Source organism: Hermetia illucens, chromosome 3 (assembly GCF_905115235.1).
Source record: "Hermetia illucens chromosome 3, iHerIll2.2.curated.20191125, whole genome shotgun sequence".
Taxonomy (NCBI): domain Eukaryota; kingdom Metazoa; phylum Arthropoda; class Insecta; order Diptera; family Stratiomyidae; genus Hermetia; species Hermetia illucens.
Genome location: NC_051851.1, coordinates 159072550 through 159076001, shown reverse-complemented (window position 1 = coordinate 159076001; position 3452 = coordinate 159072550).

Genomic DNA, 3452 nt, shown 5'->3' with positions numbered 1-3452 from the left:
AAAAAAAAGAAAAACACTAACATGTGAGCCAGAGATTATTAATTATCGAATGCAAATACGAAATGGGAAACATTGAATTAAATTTATATTACGTAGAGAGTAGTCGACCTCCTATTCATCTTTAAACCAGGAAAACCATGAACCCTAGAACTAAATACCGTGAAACGCATAAACCAAAATACAGAATCAGAAAGCGTAAGTCTACTTCGTTATGGTTGCTATCGTTAGCCAAAGATAATTTCCACGTAAACTCCTATTTTCCCTATCGATTTCCTCGCCTACTATCTCACCTACGTATCTTTTTCATTTGATTCATTTCCCAACGGTATCTTTTTCTATTTTCTAATTTTCTAGGAAACAAACACTAAGTAATTGTAGGTCTATGCACACTCGACACAGCAATTTTCTATCTCTCGCTCGCTCTCTCTATCTCTCTTGTTATATTTGTACTTTGAAAATTGTATCGATAGTATTTTATTGAGCGCAGATATATTTAAATAATAATAAATTAAATTATTATTATTACAATTATTGCAATGCTATTTATTAAAGATTGTGGCTATAGATACGAGTAAAAAGGATAACAAAGAACACTACTATGCAGATTTTTACTCATTTAACATAACAAACTCAAGGTTTTTATCTTATTTGCAAAGAAAGAAAAATATTACGTTTTTTATGAAGGAAAATGAGAAAATGAGAAAAAAAATAATAAGAAAATTACATTATGCATTATGAGCATTTGTTGCAAAGTCTATAAGCGTAGAAATAAAATAAATTAATAAAATTAAATGTTTGCATTTTATTTTGACCTAAGAATATATCGTTGCCTTTATCCCCTAAATGGGGCTTGTCGTGTTCATAACACTTACGCTCCATCCTTGTCGGTTCATCGGATTATACATCGCTTTCTCCAGATCTTCCCGAGAAGCCTACACCCCTCCTCCGCTCTTCCGCGCATGTGTTTCTAGAGCGACTCACTCGTCGGTCATTCGAGGTCATGGCATAGTCAGCAAAGGAATTGTTGCCCTTCCTTAAAGTGCGACCTGTCCACTTCCACGTTTGCCTTTTAGTCGACCTCTACCAGCACCTGGCTCGTACCTTAACGAAGTTTTTCATTCGAGATTGATTGGGCAGAATACACCGATGACACGATGGAGACAGATATTACCAAAGGATTGTAGTCATTGGCTAAAAACGGTGGTCACATTCCATGTACTGCTTCCATATTTTTTTTTAGGCGTACACAATTTTAGATAACGTGACCGCTCCAGTTCAGACGCGCAGACGAGCAGTGAAATATTACATGCATTGTATCCTTCGTTGCGCCACTGCAAACAGAACAATTCGGCGAATCATCCAGTTCGAAGTGGAGCGGAGATTATGGTAACGACCGTGTATCACGACGAACCGGGTAATATGGTAATTTGGTTTCTCAAGGTTTCCGTTCAACCAATACTGTGCAACCATCGACCCTGCGAAAACTCATCCCACCTGCGTTACTAGAGATCATACGACTCTGGCTCTGCCTCATTTCAGCGTTGTGTAAGCCCCTTCATACGTTTTACATGATATAACACCCTCATTTCATTCGCAAAAATATCGACTGGGATCATGCCTGCCACCACCAGTACTAGTCATCGGACGTCATTCTAAAGGCGTGCAAACCTTTGGAGCCATCAGGCAGTAAACTGAATTCACCTGTTTCCTTTCTGAGAGTTTACAAACGCCTCCAACCAGACCGGCGACGCGTAAAGCAGAATGGATCGGCTAAAAGTAATCTTCTGCGGTATTTCGGTCTGCTGACATTCGACAACATTCTTGCACGAGGCCACTATCTGCCTTTGGAAATGCACGTGTGTATGTGTGTGTTTGGTGGGGGGAAAGCTACAGCTTCTGAGCACTCAGGCCGTGTTGGCCCATTGTACTCGCCACCCCCGTCCCGTCTAACGGAATATTCCGATTCGTTAACGTATCACAGGATTTCCGTTAGTGGATGTGATGCTACCCGTCGCAACTGGAGAACATCGGCACCAAAGATCTGATGCCTGATGCGTCCATAGGCGGAATAGAAATTGCTCCGTGCATTCCGCTTTCTCATTACAGGAGGGACACGTATCATCTTGAGTAATTCCAATTCTGAACATATGTGCAGCTAGTGAATTATGCCCTATCAGAATGCCCACAATACTCCTGCAAGTCCTTCTGCTTTTCGACAGGATAAACTTTGCGACACGCGTGTTCGCGAGCAGCATTTAGGCTCTGCCACCTGTCATTGTGGCAAGCTTGTTCTTAATTTCTGAAAACAGACTTAGCCAATGCCACTGATATTCTAATTGCTGGTTCTGGTCCCGGCATAGGGGAGATTGACCCCTCTTTCTCTAAAGAATTAGAGATTTCATTTCCCTCTACGCCACAGGTATCCAGAGTAGTTCCACCGTATTGAATCTAGAGATAGAATTCCAACAGTTTCTGCATTCCTGAGCAATTTTCGAGGTGATCAAAGGACTACTCAACCCCATCAATGCAGCATGGATATCACTGCAGGTTGCGATGCGCCTGCCCGTCAACCGCTCGTCAATCAACTAGTCTACCACCCTTGGGCGTCAAGTCTAAATCTGGGTGGAGCAAACAGGTGTGAACTCCTTTCACCCTCGGAATGAGGAAACTTCACTCCACGTGCTCCATTATTTCCTGGAAGGATTGTTTTCCGCAATGCCCAAACCGAAGTTTGGCCCGTTTGATCTTTGACAACATAGCTATTAATTAACTCTCTAACTATGGCTACATCGATATCTTTCTCGCGGTTGGTTACCGAAACTGCAGCGTCTGGCAGTGGTTGTGGTTGATTGGTATCAACCACATCTGCAATTTGCATTGAGGGCTCTCCTATATTCCGGGCACCAGCTGCTGCCTTCCGTGTGCCGATGGTCAACACGCTGCTTCTCTTTGCACAATAGCCAATTTTTGTCTGCTCTACAGTCTTTGCTAATGTGGCCTTCCACTTCGAATTTCCTGCGTTGCTACGACCATCTAAAGCATCGTTTCAGTACTATCGGTTCTCTAAGACGACACATAATTTAGTGCTTCTTGCTCTCCCTGCTCCCAACAGTTTGAGTGCTGCCTCCACTGATAAGATGGTAATGGCACACACACCCCACCATGGGTTTTCAGTAACGTTATTTCGACTTCCGACCCTAAGCACTTTCCAATTTGCTAATTTGTTCGTCGTTACATTCTTGGATTTCTTGAGCTCCAACATAAAGTGGAGATAAGTGCGATAAAGGCCACGCTCGATTAATCGCTTCATCTTTTGTCACTCGGGCAGTCATGTGTCACAGTTCCCCACTTTCTATATCTCGCCAGACTCTCCCTCCCTTGGGAATAGCATTTTCATTCGCGGGGGGATCGATGTAAAACTGAGCTTCTTCTGAGCGGGTCCGTCCTCCTCG